The sequence below is a fragment of the Chamaea fasciata genome, unplaced genomic scaffold (assembly GCF_029207755.1).
Source record: "Chamaea fasciata isolate MVZ Bird 193981 ecotype frontalis unplaced genomic scaffold, bChaFas1.0.hap1 SCAF_8, whole genome shotgun sequence".
In the NCBI taxonomy this organism is placed as follows: domain Eukaryota; kingdom Metazoa; phylum Chordata; class Aves; order Passeriformes; family Sylviidae; genus Chamaea; species Chamaea fasciata.
In genome coordinates this window covers 17,465,830-17,486,631 of record NW_027094093.1, presented here as the reverse complement: position 1 = coordinate 17,486,631, position 20,802 = coordinate 17,465,830, and the positions used below count along the sequence as shown (strand labels likewise).

The 20,802-nt window shown below is 39.2% G+C and overlaps 1 long non-coding RNA gene across 2 annotated transcripts in view; it reads right to left on the bottom strand.

The window, feature by feature from the left end:
• Nucleotides 1-321: 321 nt before the first annotated feature.
• LOC136293289 (uncharacterized) overlaps nucleotides 322-20,802 on the bottom strand; it is a 49,409-nt gene continuing 28,928 nt past the window's right edge. Inside the window, exons 3-4 of one of the 2 annotated variants that reach the window (XR_010722125.1) lie at nucleotides 914-1,017; nucleotides 322-729 (exon numbers count right to left, since the gene is read on the bottom strand). This is a non-coding gene — a long non-coding RNA (uncharacterized lncRNA). Of the gene's footprint in view, nucleotides 730-913; nucleotides 1,018-16,415; nucleotides 19,494-20,802 lie in introns of those variants that run through there. The other variant, XR_010722123.1, reaches the window with a different exon arrangement.

Below are 20,802 nucleotides of genomic sequence, written 5' to 3'. Positions count from 1 at the left end.
TTCTCCCAAACCGAGAAGAAATTGCTCAATGAAACAGAATGGAAGTCAGTAACACGGGTATGAACTGCCTCTACGTCCCTCCCCCCACATACAATTTCCATGTGTGTGAAGATGAAGGATCTTTCGAGGGTTTGCATCTTTAAAGTCCATAATAAATGCATTCTTTTGCTTAAGGTAAAAACATTAATCCAGTACAAAATACAAGTTTTGCTGTGCACACACTCTCATCCCCAAGCCTAAATTTTATTTGTGAAGAACTTATAATTGCAATTGACTCATTTCACCTTTCTGACAAAAAAAGGAATAGCCAGAGCACCTAAATTTCTGCTCAAAGCTGTGTATTTGCAAGCTCCATTGATGTGCTTAACTCCATAAAAGATGTAATTTTACTACTGGTGAAAACAGGGATGAGTCAGTGTAATAAGCCAAAACTATTCTACAGATAACATAAATATTAAAAAATTGCCTTTTAGTAGGCTTCTAACAATAACAATTCTGAACACGTTTCCTAGGCAAAAAGGTTTCCTCTTGTTACCACCCTGTATACTCATCACAGTAAACTTAGAGAGATGTATAATGTGATATAAACATTAATAGTTTCACAATTGTGTTTTAGAAAGACTATTTATAGAGAAAACACAAAATGCCTCCCAAAAGTATACTTAGACGTAAGCCACCATAATCTTCTTGCTCATGCAGCAGGAAATCTAATACACCAGCTCAATAAACCTGTAGGAAACAAAGGTTTTATGTAGCATTAAGAGTCACAATATTAAAATACCACATATTACATTCAACTACTCTTACAACGCTCATTTTAAGAGCCAAGAAAATTAAGTGCCAGTTTGAGAGTAATAATATCAGAACATGCAGAAAGAGACTAGAGAAGCACAAAACTAAGAGGACCACTCACAATATATTTGATGCTTGCACCAGATCCAAATATTTGATGGTATTGACATTCTGGGTTATCACGAGGAAATACTGCCCCAACGCAGTAGAATTCCCTAGAACATGCTGAAAAATGTAAATTCTTGTCAGCTGACTTCAAGATGTTATACTTTACCCTCTTTGTTATTAAGAACAATAAAGTCATCATTATCACTGATGTGTCAGTCACAATCCATGTTTAAATATAGGTGTATGAGAAAATACATATGTGGGGTTGTGAGACTACATTAAATAGGGTATAGAGATCACTGACCTTCTGGGTGGAATAATCTAGACAATTTAGTGATTTAGTCATTAGATCCTTTCACAAAAAGTTTATTATTATTTTATGAAGGTGTTTAAGTGTTAACCCAGTAACTAGTCCTCAGATTTTCAGTATAGGCAATGCTTTGTAGGATCCAACTCCTGGACACATTGCTCTAGAACTAAAGATAAGATTGAGAACTAAGAACCTCTAAGTTTCCCGTTTCCAGAATCCAAAATCTTTGCTTCACTTCCAGCTATCAGCAAAAGATAAAATCTGTTAATAATTTGTATTTTTTTAGATATCACAAAAAGCCTAACATGGCTTTTGCAATTGTTTGTAAGTTCACAACTGGATACTTAGTGGGTTAGGTTTGAGGAAAACCATTGGATGGAGAAGAAAACAATGTTTTCCAGCGATTCATACTTTGTAAATGCTTGCTGTATGGACAGAGTTTAGAATATTTTGGTAAAATGGATTAAGAGATGAGGAATGACTGTGTTGATCAAGATATGTTTATCACATAATTCACACTTGCATATATTTTTTATGCATTTATCTATTTACAGTAGCTCCTTCCAATCCATGCAAGTAAGTGGAAAGCAATATGATTTTTACCAAGTCATAAGACCTCAAACCCATTTAAGAGCATGAAATATTTTTTTTAAAAAATAGCATATCCAATTGTAGCTCCAAGCAAAACTTAGATAAACACAACATTGAAAAATACTGTTCTCACTGTGGGAGTACAAGTATTCTGAGCTTATATTTATATCACACATCTGGAAAAATGACCATAGGTGTGTATTTGTGGAACATAAGTGTTTATTTCACCCCATTCTTTAATTATAAAAATCCGTATTATAAACTGTAGGAAGCACCAGATGGCATAAAAAGATTCCTTACAAGAGTAAAGTATATCTAAAAGCAAATTGTGTCTATTTGGTTTAGGGGGACTGAGTTTATGCAAGCAATTGTCATGCAAGCAGAGTTGGGAGTAATAATGTGGCCTTTAATGACGGAATGATGGACCTGCCAAACACTAGCTCCTGCCATAGACTGCTTGTATTTCCCTGCACAAAGATGCCCATCTGGGAGTTATTAACATATTCTCGTCAATTCAGAACCTGCTTTAACATAATCCATATTTGTTGGAGAAAGTCCAACATCAGCCAGAGAACAGTGGACACGTGATCTGATGACACATTTCAGGCAGCACACATAAAGCATGCTTGGGCAGCTAAGCAATTCAGAAATGCAAATAGCAAAACCATTCCTCTTCCTAGATAAAAAGGACAAATCCCTTCTGGCACAACATCTTCTACACTTTTGATACTGAATGGAAACTACAGAGGTAGGAAAGGGACAGGTAGGAGCTTTTTCATTTCATTCCAAGCACACTGACAGTCTTGCACAGAAGCTGCTGTTTTCAATGCCCAGTGAATGCTCTGCTGCATGGGGGCAGTGAGAGAGAATACAAATTCTCTTATACCAGCGGTATCTCCCACTTGTTTGTGTGGTACTTATGAAAGTGAGCATTGTTTATATAAAGGGACCAAAACTCATCATCAAAGAAACCTTCATTAGAAAGTTATTTGGTCCCACAGGTCAGTCTACTTTTGGAAGCTGATGTTTTCATAGAATTAGAATTTCATTGTTTATAATTCAGGGAGATTCGCTATGCATAACATTTTCTGAAGTTTGACATTTATTTTAAAGTCTACACTTTTCCTTCTGAGGCGTCACTACATGATCAAACCTTCAGTGCCAACGGGACACTGTGGAAGTGCCAGCACTCAAAGAGGGCTTGGCACACCACTCGGATGTACAGTATTCCAGAAGGTTGACACCTAAAAACTACACACCCCTTTCTAAGTCTTCAACTCAATGGAATGTGATGTTTACTGACTTCCATTTCTGAATGGGTAAAACTCCAGAAACTTTTTTTCCCCTCCTTATTCTTTCAGTCTTATTCAATTTTGTCATTTTTGGTGTTCAAACTAATATTGCTTATGACCTTTAAAGACCTTCAGGGAGAAATCACTTTTCCCATCACCCAGCCATTATGGATTGATTCCAACACGTCTGTGAGCTACAAAAGGATAGTGTAAACAATAGCTTCCCATTAAACTTCAGTTAAACATTAGGACTGCTGTCCAAAGATCATAGTTAAAGATAACTGAAGTGTTACTATATTCCTTTGTGTAGCTCAGTCATGACCCTAATTAATGTGTCTAGTTTAGACATGTATCTCTTTAAGTAATGGGTGGTTTGTTTGGACAATTAGGCAGAGTTGACAAGGAAATTTTCCATCAAACTGGGTCATAAAAAGTACATTATTCAGCATTATTATGAGTAAAACACTATTTATTACCTGAACTTTACAATACACCATTATCAATCACTACCTGTCATTAAGGTATGTTAACATGAGATCAAAGAGATGAAGCCAACTTAAACAAACAGGGGTGCAGAGAAGGCTTTTAGACTTGCTTATTTAAATTGAAACAAGTGTAGCTGAGCGCATTGATTAGCTAGAATTTCCTTTCAACTGGAGATGCAAATCAGGTAATCACTGCAATCTCAGAGCAGCCCTTACTCCTTGACACAGATCACAGCTGTTCTCTTTCCAAGAGAGAGGGGGCTGGATGCACCCTTTGCAAACAGGGGAAAATCCCATGGGGCTTTCTGGCTGCAAGTTTAGATTCACTCTCATATTAACTCTCACCTATACTACTATTTGACCGTTCATTGAAAATAATCAAATAATCTGAAACAGAGGGAGGTACCTTCCTGATTTTAAGGAATTCGTATCTTCCAAAAAACCTGAATCTCTGATGCAGCAAGCTATTCCAGGCCAATAAGCCAAGATTTTAGCTATTTTAGCAGCAACACCCCGGTGTTTGGGACACAGGAACTGGATTCCCGTTGTCCTAAATGCCATGAAATGCTCTCAAACACAAACACCCACTTTGCTTTGTGTCAAATAGAGGAAGGCCTGCAAGAGTTCTCTCATCACACTTCGTGCCACAGATCTCAGCAGCCATCCTGAAAATCAGAAAATGATCCCTGAAAACCCAACCCTGTTGTGCACTGAATAATGCTGCTCTATGAGCAACATTACAATCAAACTGATGCAATATTTCCTTGAAGCTAGCACAACATGTAAACCATTGGGCAAGGTTTTCACTCAAAATAACAGATTTTAGATGTGTGAACACGTTTAGATTTTTTCTAGCTATGCTATTTAACAGTCTTGCTGCAGTATGCAATTTTATTCTGGCCTGCAAGATTCAATCAATGTTCCAGAGAGCTGAGAAGGACAAAACTAGGAGTTTCCAACTATTTCTGATCAACCAACCCTATGCCAAATCTTTCTGGAATTTTTGAACCATTTGAATTGCTTGTTTCTCAGCACAGAGTTGATCATCTTTTTTGTTTTCCAGATAAGATTAGAAGTCATAGACACACATCAATCCTCACCTCCACAGAAATATTTCCCTCAAGAAGTTGCATATCAAATGCATACATATCATACTCTAATTTCTTCCATTGATCACAACTTCTGTACTATGATAGAGCCAAACGTTTAGAAATTATTGATAACTCTTCTCACATTTTCTCTGACACCATATATTACTGGAAGGCTGTTGCCAAGGGAATGGTACTGTGTCAGAAATTCCGTTTCAGAAGGCAAATGAGGACTCGAGAGCCAGGAAAAGGGTGTATAGCCCAAATTTGTCAAAGCAAATAATGCTGGGGCCAGTTTGAAACCTTCCCAATGCAAAGAGAGTAGGTAGTAGGGCCAAGTAGGGCTCACTTAAGTAGTGAGCAAGAGCTACAAGGCAGAAAAATAATTGTAAGAGAAAATATTAATTGTACCTCACACCTTTCTAATTAATTATGGTATCAAGGTACTCCATTAACATCTTATAAATATTCTGAGAAAACAAATCCTGCAAGCATCAGGACACCTGCTGTTGTGATGGAGCTACCCCTGTTGTCAGAAAAGCTGATGATTCTCCCACATTCCACTTTTAGAAACAATTTCATTGAAAACAACACTCAAAATTAGTGCATTTTCCTTTCATTTTCCTATCTTTTTTTGATGTAACTGTTATGTTGCTTTGCTCAACCTGGTCTATTGCACTGCATCTCACTACATGATTTTACCTCTCACAGCTCATTTTTAATTGCTTATCATTGCTACCTTTCATGTAAAGAGACAGGGCTCTGCCATTCTTACTAATTATCCAAATCACTAGTCACTGTTTGCATGTGTGTGGCCTTGCCTAAAGCTCTTAACCACAAGTTATGTCACTAAATCAAAGCAAGTTGGAGGTGTCTCTGCTGTAGTGATAAACTAATAAAGGTTACATGACATGTCTTTTAAGCCTTTGGAAGTATTGTTTCTAGGATTACAGCACTCAAATACTATGAATAATTTGGTGGAGACAGGAAATCCTGGAAGGTTGTCCCATGCTGTGTGCTAGTGCACTTATGTCCCACTGGATTGCAGCCACAACAGCTCTGCAGCCTTAAGTGCAGTGACTCGGTCTCAAACACATTTGGCAACAAAACCCACCATGGTGAGGGCACCACCTTAACTCTTGTCTCAGAATAGCTCCAGATTCCACTTTTGTGCTGGGGAGCACTCTAGAGAACTCTTCATCCCATTCACACTCACCACGGTCTGCCTCTTTCCTTACAGTACACTTCAATTTACTCTGACTCTTTGAATTTTAGTGTTAATTAGCAATATCCCATTTATTAAATGAAGTAGTGAGATCCAAAATTGAGAAAAAGCTGACATGTCTCTTGTTGCTAAGGTGTGGTGGCAGTGTGTGTGTGGGCATGTGTGCACTTTTGCCATGTCCTGCTCTTGGTCGGGATCATAGTGACGCAGCCAATGTGTCGTGGCAATGACACCTTGCCCTGTCTCTCACATACACATCCACTTCCTCTGTATAGCACTTCATCCTTCATTTTTCACTCTAAGTCCATCAAAATAAGAAGTAATGGATTAGCTGTACATGTCCAAAACTTTTTCCTTAGCCTTCTCAATTGCAATCCTGCCCTGCATGTGAAGCAGCAAGTTTTTTTTTCTCATGATTTTCTCAGATTTTTCTCAAAAATCTAAGATCTCCTAAAGTAAGTCACTGTACCCTGAGAGAAGGAAAAGGGAAGCAAAAGCATCTCCCAGTAGACTGAGGGAGCTCATGGAGCAATAACCCGATATATGAGGTTGCTTGCACCCATTTCTGATTCTCCAGTTTCTCTTCTCATGAATCAGTCCCTGGGGTAAGACTAAAAGGTAGTTTAGTCTTTTTGCTCCATTCCCTGGTCTCCCTAAATCTTTAATACAAAGTGGTCTTTGCGGCATTGCAGGTGGAGGTGCTCATTCTGAAAAAGACACTTGGCTGGAATAGCAATGGCTGAAACAGCAGTTTTCACTTTACAGCCCTGACCTAGGCCCACATGGTCCAGACCAGGGTGCACACATGGGCCATTTGATAAGCCTGTCTGTGTCCACTCTGACAACACTTTCCACCCTCAGCCCTGCAGACCTTGCCCACAGCAGAGCTCAGACCGGCCACTCTGCTCCTACAGAGTATTTAAGCTTTGATGAATCTGCTTTTGCCCTTCACAAGAATACATTAAAAAAAAAATCTTTGATTGGTGCTAAATGAAACAATTACTGAAATTTCAGTTCAAAGCAAAATTAAATTCATTGGAGTAGCCCACATTTTCCTATTTTCCTCTGGGTTTTTTTTTGAATACTCGTTACTAATTTTACATTCTAACAGGAAAACATTAAATACTTATAATACCATTGTTACAGTGAAAATACTTAGGTTTTATATTGTCTCTCCAGAGATATATTTAATACCCTACAGATAGGTTAATTTAGCATAAAATAATGTAATATCTTATTTCTGTTCATTCATTTTCAAGCTATGATACCAGGCCTAGAACAAGTCACACATCACATACTAGTCATCACACACAGATTTCCCATTTCACTAAGAAATACAAAAACCTTCCAGCTCCTGTTGACACCAGTTTGTCAGCTCTGCACTATCTCACTCAGAGAAGAAATGTCTGTACAAGGAAAACAAGAGCAACCACCAGTTGTGGTGCTCTGAACTGCCATCACAAACAATTTGTTTGGGTCACCACAACTTCATGGACAAGTACACGATCTGTTGTTTCATGATTTTGCTAGAATTACACTTGTCCAAATGGGGTCTACTAATTTCTTTCTTTGGACAAGGCCTTTAATGGAATTCAGAGGAAGTTTTTCTGAAACAAGAAAAACTTTTCAGAGCAGTTTGCCTATGCTTCATGGCCATGAGTGCCAGCAAAAGCATGCTCAGAGCCTCTCAAAGGGGGAAGCCTCCCCCAGACATCTCACCAACACTGTCTCTTGGGGGCACAAGGGCTCTGTGCTGCAGCCAAGCTGGGTCCTGGCACAGGGTGGGCTCATCAGGACTCTCCCTCAGCTGCTGCTTGCTCTGATACAGCTCCTCTCAAGAAGACCCAGAAGGTTCAAAGAACATGATCTTCAGTTATTATGAACATCAATCAGCTTCATGCAGCCACATATTCCTCTTTGAAATGGATTAACGCAGGGCAAATCCCCCTTAAGTGCACTAAAATCTGTCTGCAGTGGCTCTAAAGTTGGTAGGAATTGTGTGCCTCTTCTCTCATGGCAGGTCACCCACAAGACTGAGCCTAATAGATTAGGCCTAAATCCTAATCTATTTTGCAATGAAAGTATTGTGTGAAGCATGCAGGATGTGGCCTCAGGGTGGACTGGTAAAAAGACCAAACAAAAACCAGGTCACTACCCCATTAATCCTCATTACAGATGTTACCAAGGAGGAAACCTTTCTCTGATATTTGCATTTCTGTGTTATTCCTTGCCCTTGGATCAACTCAGTTTTGACTTTCAGCAACTGGGGTGTTCACAAAGGATTGAAAATTATACAACTGATGTTTTATACAACCCAATCTTCTGTTAGAGTAATGAGAAAATTATGTTGTATTGTTGGTGGGATTTTGTTAAATCACTGCCTTTGCTATTCACCAACAATCAAGTGCTGAAGAGCCAATAACTTCCAAAAGGAAATGTAAACAACTTTCTCTGAGAAAGGACTGCATACAGTAAGCTGGAACCTCCTTCAAGTTAATTGCAACACAGTTCACTAATGAAACTTTCCATCTATTAAATCTTAACAAGCAAAACTATAAAAATGGCGCCAAGCTCTCTCTCCTGCCTAGGAATGCCCCAGACAGCATCTGCAGAGACTTTCACACTTATTGTCTTTGCAGGGATAAGCTATTATCCCTAAGCAGCAATGGCAACATACAGCTACCTTCACACCAGTTATGCTGTTTTCAAATTAATTTGAACACTGTAGCTGGCTGCAGGAAAGATCATAGCAGTGGTACCTGGTTCTTACCAAGTACTGTGCAGCAGATCTGACCTGAAGTTCTCTGAAGTTGACAGGAATCTTCTTTTGCTTTCACAGAGTTCAAGATTAGGGTCAGGATGGGCAAGGACATGACCCGCACTTCTGCCAAGACCTGTGCTTGCTTTGGAGGCAAAAATTTTAAATTCTACCCCTTCACACCTGGTTAAAAGAGAACACACAGTATGTCTCTCCTGGCACACCGCGTCTTGCAGGGACCAGCTTTGCTTGTTTGTGCTCCTGTAGACATCAATGTAGTGATTCGCTACTGCTCTTAGTCTTACTGTCAATTTCTTCTCACCAATGCTTATAACTGCTCAGACTCTTAACTGACACTTGTGTTTCTCATCTGAAAGAGTTATCCAAGATCATCTGCTGGCTCACATCAATGCATTTTTAAGCCTTGCTTTTCTGCCGCCACCTCCATGTTTTCAGCTGTCCTCTGCTCCTTATCTACAAAGCATTTAAAGTGACCCAGAACATGTGGATTCATTCACTCCTGAATACTTTAGTGACTGTTTTATAAAAGAGTAAAAAAATTCTCTATATCCTGACTTGAGATTTGCTGTCCAGAAAGAAAAAACATCCTATAGCTCTTTTCCTTGGTTCAGTGATATTACCGAAATTTTATGTGAAAGGCTTTTTAAAAACTGTCCTGAACTATTTAGTTTCCTACCGAAAATAGGAACCTGCAACTCAATGTCAATTTCTCATTTAAGAGGAATGACAAAAAAATTGGCTTGCAACAACTGCTTATTTATATTAATAAAAATATTAATGCTCATCTACAACTTTCCTTTGTGTGAAATAATCCTTGAGTAATTGCATGGATGCTAGGTGCCACAGATATGAAGCTGAACTGATCTGGAAAAGGAAGTAACTGCAGAAAGGAGGGCTAGAGCTAGAGAGTGGAAAAAAATCCTATACCAATTTCATTTTAGTACCAGATTCTAGCATCAGATGCCTTGAAGTAGATTTTATATTTTTACAAAGACGGGGGAAGAAGTGTATGCTGATTTTGTACTCCTGAGAATTTCTTTGGAAGCATTTTGTTGAAAAAGTCTTGGCAGCCCATCAGCATCTCAGTTGAGGGCCAAACACTGAGATGAACTATTAGCAGTTCACTAGTGAGTTCTGGATCTAGAAAACACTTCCTGTGGAAAGTTATAGTGCCATCCACATAACAGATAAAGCACCTCTTGAACTCTGAGAGCCATTAACTGACCTGTATATTCCAAGTACAAGTCCTAAAGTGCCGTCCAAGGTTTTCCACCTCTAAGATTAGTCCAGGCAAGCTGTCCATAAGTGTTATATACTAGCATGACACTGAATTACCTGTAACATTAGAGTGTTCCCTTGGCAGGACAGCTATGGAATCAGCACCAGTCCACACAAGTTCAAAGTGAATCATCCTCTACCTAAATCCCTTCACCTGAAGGGGTGTGCAATCAGGTAATGGTAGAGTGCAGCTTTTTCCCTTTCAAAGGTCAGCATCATCTTTTTGTCTTTCCACATGGAATTAACTGTTGCTGGTCAGTATTGTGGACCAAAACTTTGCAGACACCTGGCTCACAAGGAGTCAAGTTGAGAAGCAGTTCAAAGGCATATCAAAGCACTTGGCTCCTGCTGTAAGGCTTTTGTGAGAAAAACTGTGAATGAAAATGGCTAAAATAAAATTAAATGGTCTATCCTTAGATCTCATCTGGAACCCTATCTTGTCCCCTTCAATTTTTCAGACAGTTTTTTCATATTGGAGCTGCCTTTATTTTCTGTGTTTGTTGTACAGCACACAGTGCATTTTGGTCGTAACCAGTAACTAAAAAGAGCTCCATCTGAATTATTTTGATCATTCATTATATACCCTTATATATCCTATATATATCCTCTATATGTAGGATAGGATACGATCAAGACACTTCCAGTTGTTCCAGAGTTCCAACAATCTGAACCATCACAAGCATATAATTTTCTCAACTTTTGTTCAAACTTTTCGTCCGAGACCCATCTGAAGATCACTACATTCTCTGTTTAAAACTTAGGTGGAAGATCTTTAGCTATTCTGGATCCCTACACAGAATCCTATCACAATGAGAACAAATGCAGTATGAACAGCCACTGCAAGAATAACTGATAACAGCAGACATCACCATGCTTACAAAGACAGACATCCCACAGCTGGGCACTCCTTACTTTGATGCTTGTGTGCCAAAGTCCAAAGAGAAACAGGAATAATTTTCCTTAGCCAAGACTTGAACAAGTGCTTCAAACTTCAGCTTTTCCTTGTTGCCTCTGTTACAGTCCTTACAATTATATGTACATCTCTTTCTGTTATGTTTCATGACAGCTTCCCAGAATCTATGAATAACAGCCTTGTAAGATTTTTTAAAGGATGTGCATATTTTTAAGGAAAATGAAAAATAGGATAAGACTGTGGTGTTCAACCTTTACTATACTGCATGATGGATATAGAGCAGCTCTGTAAGAATTTATGAATACTACATGCTGACCTGGTTATTGAAATGTTTATTGTTTGACTATATTGACTTAAATCAACAGGACTATTGCAGAAGTAGGGAGAAATCACTCAAAATAAGATGCCCCGGTATAGCTTCTTAGAGCTAGTTAAGAAAAAAATTTCCCCAAGTATTTCAGGGGAAGATTCTGCCTCCTGAACAAAGCAAGGGTATAAGCCTGTCTTGCCACACAAAGCCACATTTGGAAGCAGAATAAGGAACACTCATGTTCTGTGTAGATAGGAAGCCAAGAGGGAGTTGTTCACACAGGGGACATCTGCCAAAGCATTTAGATTTTTCATGCTTTGTTTGAGCCTAGAAATTGATAAATTTATAGGCAAGGCTGAGAGACAGGTGAAATTTCAAGGTTATCTTTTTTTACTTCAAATTTTAAATTTATGTAGCTAAATAAAAATACTTGGCCATTATCATTATTTTAGTTTGAATATATCCCCAGCTAGAGAAGTGTGGTTATGAGCCCAGGTCAATGTCCTGGCCTACTGCACAGTTCTCAGCATTCATTTTTGCCACATAAATGAAAACAAAACATCTGCCAATTATTCACATTAAACCAGAACTTGAAGCTACAAAATCAGCTATTGTATTTGGTTTTGCTAGATTATTTTTCTTCACAAAAGACTCAGTTATTTCAGTAAAGGAAAAAATATTTAGCATCAATATCATTGTTAAATGATCAAGTTTCGTGGGTAATACATGACAGAAAATGAGACTGCAAATTTGTAGCTGATAATTATTATAATTACTTGATTAGAAAGATACAGAATACTAAAAGCATAGTATTAATTAAGAAAATTGTTACTAAATTTACATTCAGAATTATTCATTAATTTCAGAGGAATATAATTTTAATAAGACTTTTTCTATTTGTGTAATTGTTTCTAGAAACCTTTACTTTCTTATTAGTGTCATTGGAAGGAAAGAAAATAAAATTATTACTTGGAGTTATTTGGGCATATCTCTCTGTGTATAATAAACAAGTTTTCGTTCAAAGGAAAACCTTTAAATGCACTTGGCTCACATTCATTTGCCAAGAACAGAGAAGCAGCACATTAAGAAATAAAACTTCAGTCAATGCAGTTACCAAAACTTCTGATGCAGGCACCAAAAGATATGCACACTAGATATAGAACCCTACCAAGATGAGAAAGCCAACAAAGCACCCAGATGTAGTCCTGCTGCTGCCAGACAGAACTAGATGGCAGACACATGTTGGAAAGCTGTGAGTGCTGAACGCCTTGCTCACCCATCCCAGCCACAGCTGCTGGAGGGCATCAGGAATAGGCAGGAGGTGAAGTCTGGCTGCAGACCAGCAGAGGACATTTCTAACGGAACAGCCTGTGCTGCTTAATAATTCTCTGGGTAATACATATTCAGCTATTCATGAAAGTCCTATCACACCTGGCCAGTCTCACTATCACCCTGATCATTAAACACTACCTCTTGATTTCACCTCCTAGCAGGAGTGAGCAGGAAGGGGAGCATGACAAGCTTGAATTGAACTAGGCATCCTTTTAGTTACCCAGAAGCAGCCGCCTTTGCCATCTGTTTTCCCTCTGGATGGCTGCACTGCCCTCTGCAAAGGGCTGTACCCTGAAACCAGTCCGGGTGCAAAGCTGCACCAGACTCAGCAATTTATGCAGTGAGAAAGACTGAATTTTGTCAAGAGCAGATGACAGGAAGGCTCCAAAACTGGTGTGGGGAGCACTGAAAGAGACTTGAGGGCCAGGCTATCAGCCACAGGTACCACAGAAGATCTCCAGGTGACTGAGCAGTGGGGCTCATCACCATCCTATGTGACATTTTCAAGAGAGACACTCTATGTGGAAAGCTTCAGATGGCCATTTGCAAGGTGTTGTTTGTGGGGCTTGGGAGAGTCTGGTACTTGTTCGCTCACACCCAGCCCCAAGCAGACAACTCTCATGCCTCCCCAGACATTCTGCAAAAGCTGTACTTTTAATAGGGCTTGCAAAAAGACTAAGGGTTTGCTTCTCAAATAAAGAAGGGATGAAAGGAACTTTCCTGGGGTTGTGCTGGCTCAATTCCTGTTTGATTGACTGCTCATGCTGTTGCAATGGTGGTTATTAGAGCTGGTAAAAAATACAATTTCTGTCCCACAGGAATTTCCTATACTTCAACATTTGTTTTCATTCTGAAACAGCATTAAGTATTTCAAAATAATGAACACTTTCATAGATTGAACGGCCCTAAAATAAATTAAAACATGTCACTGTGCATGGGAACATTTTCAATCCAAAGGTCTAACCTGTTTTTTCCCCTTAGCCAGTCACAAGGGTTTGCAAGAGTTTTATTTCCAGATTCATCATATCAGTATTCTAGCTGATTGCTATTCCTTGGGAAGACCAGAGTACAACGCTGAGCTGCCACCACACTGCTTTCCCCCCTCACTCCCCGCTTAGGTTCCCCAGTCTGCTCAAATCCCAGATATCCTGGGAGCATAAAGCAATCATTTGAAGATTTCTCCAGAAAATTCCAAAAGCACTGAGCTAGCAACAGCTAGATTCTACACACTCATTTGCTTACTGTCCTTTAGTGGGACACACTGAAATGAGGAGTAGGTTATTAAAAACCTTAGTGTTCTCGGTTGTCAAACATCCCCTTGGTTCTACAGATATCCCAGGCAGTTCACAGCAATCTTTACACAACTGGACTTTTTGCCGAGCTGCAGTGCACAATTAGTGATAAAATCCACCTTCTTTTATCTAACATGGCAGCATTTTGAGGGAGGAGGAGAGGAGAACCAGCAGCTGGCAGGAATAGGCATGTGATGATCTGCAGGGGTTCTCCAGCATGGTAATTGCTGCCTTGTTCTTTTCTTCCCCTTTTAAAGGGACACATAGCCTAAAAATGGTCAAGTGCTATTCTGTTCCTCTCTAAGAACACACATGAACCAACTGTCCTACCTTCACACCTTTCCAGGTTCCAGTGAGAACCTCTTCACCATTTTGCACCATTCACCCCTCAGTCACAGATCCCCCCATCCCTGACTAAACCATAGAGCACTGAGGGTGATATTACTGCATCACAGCCTGCTAGGTAGAATGTAGCTGCACGAGTGTCTCTTGGCTTAAAATAGTCTTTATGAAAAGCCCTGCTTTAGGGAAGTAATGGTAGCAAAGGAATGTCAGGTTTTGCTCTCGTTGTTGAAGAACAAAATCTAACAAGGGTGGCTGTCAGCTATTATGCTTTTGTACTGAAAAATTGTACAATCCTTTTAAGTTACATATAATGATTTTATAGCCTTTTAACAAGAGGAGCACCACTGGGTAGAATTTTAACAAGAGAAGCAGGATTGGCAATTTATTAATTTATTTTAAAACAGCTGAATTCCCCAAGTTCTTCCTTGATTTAAGCCACGGCCTGTATTACAAACAGAAGGTATTATCAGCATCCAAAGTAGTCATGGTTTTGATAAAACTCTCTTAAGTAATGATGATCCTGCAGCATTCAGACAAGTCAGGGGTCAATATGACCTTATTTGCCTGGGCCTTTCATTAGGAACACTCTTTCTGCAGTACCATACTTCTGGTACCTCTGAATACACAGAGGATTCATGCTTCAGTTCTGCATGTATTAAGAATGCAGCCATAGCAACTACTAGCATTAATGAACTATTTGCTTATGCAGTAATAATTAACTTCCATTACATTACTTTGTGTGATTACTTTCTTAATTGCCTGAATTATGCATCCATTTAATATTTAATAACCATTCTCAGAAATCAGACACTGGTAAAAAAAAAAACAAATTGCTCACAGTTTCCTTGCAATAATTAAGCTCACAAGAATAAATGAAACCTTTTAAAAATGAATGCCTTGTGATTATATCCTTGCATATAGAGCAAGAACCTAAATTAGCTATTTATTAAGTTTAAATTTAAGACCAAATAGTACATTTTTCACTTACGCCTTGGGAAATCAACCTATACAATACCTGACATCACCAGCATAATTAAGTGCCATCTATTTACTCTGAGAGTCACGAATTCTGCATTAGTATTTAGAACATTCAGAAGTGTGTGTGGGGAAACATTTTAAAGTGCTTCCTTGGAAAAATAGCATCTCCTTTACCTGAGCTAGCTACTTAGCTGTGCTTAAAGTACTGGAAAGATCTGTGAAGCATAAATAGCCTTCTGATGGGGAGGGTTGGAAAGGAATTTTTTTTTTTTGTCATGTTTTAATTTACATACAAACAATGGAGATGTGCTTATACAGCCTGAGGTCAGGCTTACCAAACAGGATGAAATTCATAGTTGTATATGAAAATAATGTTTACAATCAAAAACAAGCAGTCTGACCTACTTCTTTTTTCATATTGTCATCTGTCTCTGAGCCCTCATGCCCTGCTACCACCCAAGCAAAGCCACATGCTGATTTGCAAAGTGATCATGCCATTGTGTTATCTCACACCAGCTTTGTTTCCCAATGGTTTGCAATGCAGTCACCAGCTTAAATAAAATGTGCAACTGTTTTATTGGACACTGTTTTCATGAATAGAGTCTACTGAGCTGGACAAGACTGGTGACCTGTTGTGAGATTTTATATTTTGCCTTTTCCCTTGCCCTTAAGTTGCATTTGCAAAACTGCTCTGCTATTCCACATTGAGTATGGCAGCCGTGTACAGATGCGTTTATCTGAACCATAACATAGGTCTGCTGAAGCTACAGGGATACCAGCATGTTACTCCCTCTCTTTTCCCAGACACATGCTCTACAAATAAAATGTGTATAGTGAAAATCATTCCAGGCATCTTGCACCTGAATACACCTAATCCAAAAAAGAATATAACTGAAAGGCTTATTTGCCAAGAGGTGGGTGAAGGAGAAGGTCCTGCTCTCCCCCTTGCCCATCCAGGTGGAGCATTTTCAGTGAGATACACATGAAGCTGTGGGGAGCCAGGGAGGGAGCCAGGGACACCTCCCATTTCGGATGTCAGGAGCCAGAAATGGCTGCTAGCCCGAGTTCCCAAACCAAGCTAAGTTGATGCCAGTCTCACTGGCTGTTGCTACAGTGGGCAGCATCATTAGGATTTGCTTTTTAAATGATCTCTCAGCCTGTAAGTCTGAGAGCTGCTAGCAAAGCAAGGTTAGAAAGAAAATGATGGCAGCATGTTGATGCTTCACAGACCTCATGATAGTTTCCGTCTGTCATTATTTACGTCTGACTAGATGCGTCATGTCAGCTACCTAGAAGGCACTTTAATATGAAGCTCTTGTTTTCCTCTGCTTTTTCACATCCAGACTGGATATTATTATTTTTTTTGCATCACTACACTTAGGTGAAGCTTGCTTCAATCTCTCTGTAATGACACACAAAGAAATGAAAATTGTTTAGCTCATGTTATTATACATGCTTCTATTCTAACAGACCTCTTTGACATTGTTCACAAAATGGTGAATTTAAATCAATAAACAGACATCTATCAAAAGGTCAACTTAATTTTATTCTTTCAGCCTTTTTAACCAATATTTTAAGCAAAATAATTTCTTCCTTTAGTTTTCAGTAAATATTCTATTAGTGGATTATGGCAGCAACTGGTAATTTTAATGGCTGATGATATTTAGCAGTTCAATTAACATTTTATTAATACTGCTTTATAATGTGATGAGTTCTGTCAGTCAATGTAAATAAGGTTACAGCTATCAACTATATGTCAGTTTTGCCATTATACTACCTCTTGGCAATTCAGATTCAAAGGATTCACTGGCGCTGGTTTGGGATGAAACGTGTAAGTCACTCCTGAGTAATGCAGCCAGTGCTGAAATTCTATCCGGTAACTTTTTACAAGGATAGCAGCTGATGCAATGGAGGAGGACCCAATCCTTCTAGACTTCTGCAGACAAAGCTCTTGCTCAAGAGATACACTGTGTCAAAGCATGCCTTCCCATCCCAAGTTGACTTTAAAACCCATCCCTCTGCCATTTATCGGGGAGGAACTCAGCCACAACATTTTTATTTGCGCCCAAAAATAGCAGTTCAATCATTCTGTGGCCTGACTTTGCTGAATAATCATATGAACTTATTAATACAACCTTTTCTAATCCTTTACCTCAGCAAGCCTGCAGTTCTGTCTTCTCATTTTGCCCTCTGTGAAATTTAGTGACAAGCTTTTTGCATGCTTTCATTTATCTGAGCTGTGAGGGATCTTGCACACTCTTCAGTACAACAAAACAATTAACCACATAATATTGCCAATATTTATTCAATAATATTTGATATGCTAAATTTTGATCACTTTTCTCTCAATTTTACACATTAGAAAATACCTTTAACCAGTTAATGGAATATTTTCGTTGCGTACACTTTGGACTTTCTTATGATTATATTGCTTTCTTAAAAGTAAAACTGGAAGGGTAAACTATTTTTGTTTAATAAGTTCATAAGTTTTGTTTTATAAGTCTCATTATGATTTTTAAAATTTAGTAGGGCATCTAGGCTCTGGTAAACATTACTTATACAAAAGAACTTTTAAAGGTCATCAAGCTTTCCCACCCTTCCTCTCAAAGAAGAAAAGTTTTGTTTGTTTTTTAATGGGCATTACCAAATTAAGAAGCATTTTCTCTTAATCACTAAAATAACATTTACCTATACATGGGCTCCAGACAAGCAAACTAAAGATAATGCTTTCCCAAAGTCACAGTACAGCTAGCTCATCTGCTCATTGAGTTGAACTCAAGGGGTTCAGTACGTGCATTTTTGGATTCCTGAAAAGCCCACGTATAGATCACAATTATTAGAGAAGTGCTGGATTTTTTACATTCTTCAAGAAATCTACTAAAAGGAATTTTAAGCTCAGAATAATGTATAAATGACTCACTTCACATAGAAGTTAGTCATTATTTGTGTAATTGGTTGCCTAAATCACAGGATCTCCTTTTCTGTAGCTCAGTTGGGCGATATTAGCCCTACAAAGACACTGCTGATTTGTCTCTATGGACAAGGCTCTAATGGTTAACTCTTTGGGAAGCATTAAATAGGTCTTCCTTTACTCTTGAAATAACCTACAGGCCTCTGGCTGAACAAGACTTTAGCACCCCTCTGCATTTCCCAAGATCATAACAGGGAGAATCACATCATAAACATAGTGAGAATGAGCTCTTATTTATGGACAGACTGAAAGGCTTTCATAGGAATTAAATCCATTTTCCAATACTGGCTCTTGAATTGTGCAAAGGAATGTTGCAAAGGGAACACTGAAGATAAACTTGCTTGCTATCAACAAGACAGTTGCACCAAATCTCCTCTGTATGTAGTTTATGGTGACAACATCAATATTTTTTCTGAAGAAACTTTATTTCACCTCTTATTTGGATCTCATTAGTAAAGGTTAATACAACAATACAGTTAGGTCCTCATGCTTATCATTTATCTCATGTGATCTGCATGTGCCCAGTGTTTTCTGGGCAATATCTGTTCTAATTACTGTAGAGCACCAAGTGACACCAACAGCCCAGGATGGTCCCTAAAGTCCGTAGGTTATAGATTGGGTTGTTCTTGAGGTATTTATGGGTTTGATTTTCAGGTTTTGGGGTTTTTTTCTCACAAATGCTGCCATGAAAGGGGTCTGAACTGAGCAGAGTGATTCCCAGGATTTGAAGATCCTGCGTTTCTGGACTCCAGTGGTGGGCAGTGCCAGATCCCCATGAGAGCTGCTGCTAGAGCAGGCAGTTCTGAGTGAGGCGGGATGGAGGCGTTTTCTGAGCAGAAAACAGAGGGTGCTCGGTTACCAACTTCTCTATTTTCACCTCCACCAGGAATTAATGCTTGGCTGAAAATTAACTGACAGCCCCCACTAAAAACTGCTAGGCGCTAAAAAAAACTATGAAAACCTGTATTTCCATTTAAAGTCCAAGAGCCTTCTAAATCAAGCTTTCTCCGTTGTTTAACTTTGTAGGTTTTGAAATTCAAATGTGGAGCTACTTCAACTTTTTACCGGCTCCATACGCTAAACATATCTCAAGTCCTTCAGCATCTCTTACGCCGGGAATTTATAGACTGTAAACCACCAGCAACATTAAATTTGTACATTCAGCTGTGGCCTCTTCATAGCTCAAAACCCCGAGTTCTCCCGCGTGGCCCAGGTTTGCCGGGCGCGCTCTCCCCGCCGGCGCCGCAGCGGAGCCCCGGAGCGCGGAGCAGTGAGCGGTAGGTGGCAGTCGAGCCCCTGAGCTCTCTCCATCGTCCTCCGGCACCGCATCCTTGCTAGGAACGACGCGAAAATGCTGTGTTTTAAAGGTATCATTTCCAAAACGATCCTTTCCGAGGTCTCGGGCTGTAGAGGCAATAATGGATAGTAATATATTTTAAATGAAGAGCCCAAGAAGACCTTAAGCTCTGTAGCCTGCTTTGGAGCTCTGAGCTTGTATGGATCCCAGGTTTTTTGGGGAGTATTCTAAACTTACAGGAATGTTTTCTCACGTAAAGAAGTGCCATAAATTGTCCAGGACTGTCCCGAAGCTGTATACGCGGGATTTACCCCTGCCCAGAACAGAGACTGCCCCCCTAGACGAGGCAGGGCAGGGTGGCAGATCTGCCCACATGAACACTGATGGGCTAAAGCCAGAGCCCTTGTTCCACAGGCACATACAAAAGACCAAAAAACTTCCCAGTGAATTAATGTTTCGTTTCCTTTTCTACATTGCACACACTGAGAAAAGCCATTTAAGATCATCTCAATCTTTTTCCTCCTATTGAAGTGGCAAATATCATTAAACATAAGTGTCTAGCATCCTGGAAAAGTTACACAGCAGCACTGATACGTCACCCTTGTAGCAGGACTATTAATCAAAGACGCACTCTCCATGCACACACAGGCCTCTCAGCATATCTCCTAATGGGTCAGCATCAGCAAGTCCTCAGTTGTCTTATACAGCAATATACCAGTGACAGATCTGGCCAAAATTTGGATTCATACTTCATAAAACATTGGCAGTTTCATGAAGTTGTTTTCTAAGTAAGATTTTATTTGTCGTATTCATCACCACATGCATCAAGTAAACCAGAACTAAACTGAGAACGACAGACATTTTCAAATTTCTAGAATCAAAAGAAAGTGCATCTCTAGTTATGTTTTTAAATGACTGAAGCTATGCCACTAACCCACTGACCCTCCCAATCTCACTTGCTGTCCACAAAGTATTTTGTTCATACAAGAATTTTTCTTATGTTACTTGTTCACACATAAGGGACTTCTAGAGAAAAAAAAAGTAAAGAGAGGTGGTACATTAATGTTTCATTTTTAGATGGATCATTCTGATTTCTTCATTATGCTGTAAGAACCATAAGCTTATTTTTAATTTTATAGGGAAGTACAATAGCTCTTTTTTTTTCCTTCCTATCCCTTCTGGGACCTTAAGTTGAGTAGAAGTTTTGAATTTTGTGAACAGAGAAGTCACCTAACTAAAGCACTCCACAGCTGTCAATTAGCTTGTATCACTCAGCAGAACCATCTAAAGAACACAAGGAAACTTGACTTTTCAGAGTGGTTAGAAGTACCTTGAATTTGAACAGTGACTTTTGTCACAAACTGCAGCAAGATGATGCAACCCAGCAAACTTGCAGAACAAAGTGTCAGATCCATA